The 825-nt window shown below is 34.4% G+C and overlaps 1 pseudogene; it reads right to left on the minus strand.

Annotated features, from left to right (window-relative positions):
• Positions 1-514, minus strand: part of LOC122356757 — a 4,246-nt pseudogene extending 3,732 nt beyond the window's left edge.
• Between the last annotated feature and the right edge of the window lie 311 nt (positions 515-825).

The following is an 825-nucleotide window of genomic DNA, read 5'->3' on the forward strand; positions in this document are numbered from 1 at the left end:
CCCCGTCTGCCATTGGTCAGCCAAAACAATAGACAAGCCATTGGTTGAGACTAATGCAAAGCAATGGTTCAGATGAGTCATATAGTTTATTTCTTTCTTGTAGAAGAGAGTATTTTACAGTATGCTATAGTATGCTATATGGCCTCTATATGGTGTATGTGTGTGTATGTTAGAGAGAGCAAGAGAGGAATTGAGAGCATACGATTAATCCCATTTATGTCTTTTAGGGTGAGAAGGCACCTGGGCGATCAGGAAGTCGATCCAGCAATATATCTAAGGTAACATACACTCCCACTACATTATTATTCAAAGCAACCCTAATGACAACAAAGTGCGTGCTTTGCACATACATAATGTTTTGTCATTTTGTCACCAACTGTTTCAGGCGAGCAGTTCCACCCCAGGAGCCGTGCTGAACAGTGTCTCTCAAACATCAGTTACACCGTCCTCACAGGACATATGCAGGTGGGTCTGGTTGTGTGCTGGTGCTGTGGGATGTTGGTGGTTTGCTCATCTGTACGTTTGCACATCATATGATTTTATGGAGCGATTGTAGAATGTGTCATTTTCTATTTTGAAATATGAAAATAAACCGGCAGAAGATTTTAAACAATAAAAATATATGTTTAGCACAAAACAGACAGATTATAAAACATTACATTTAATGTGTTTATTTATAAATAAATTGTAAAATAAAATAATGCAGTTCATAAAACATTTGTATTCAGTTATACAATTTAATTAAAGCACAAATACAAAATAAAGTTATATAAATCATAAAAGAATTTTGTATTCAATTATAAAATATCAAATTAAATATAATTA

This window comes from Puntigrus tetrazona, chromosome 13, assembly GCF_018831695.1.
Source record: "Puntigrus tetrazona isolate hp1 chromosome 13, ASM1883169v1, whole genome shotgun sequence".
Classification (NCBI taxonomy): Eukaryota; Metazoa; Chordata; class Actinopteri; order Cypriniformes; family Cyprinidae; genus Puntigrus; species Puntigrus tetrazona.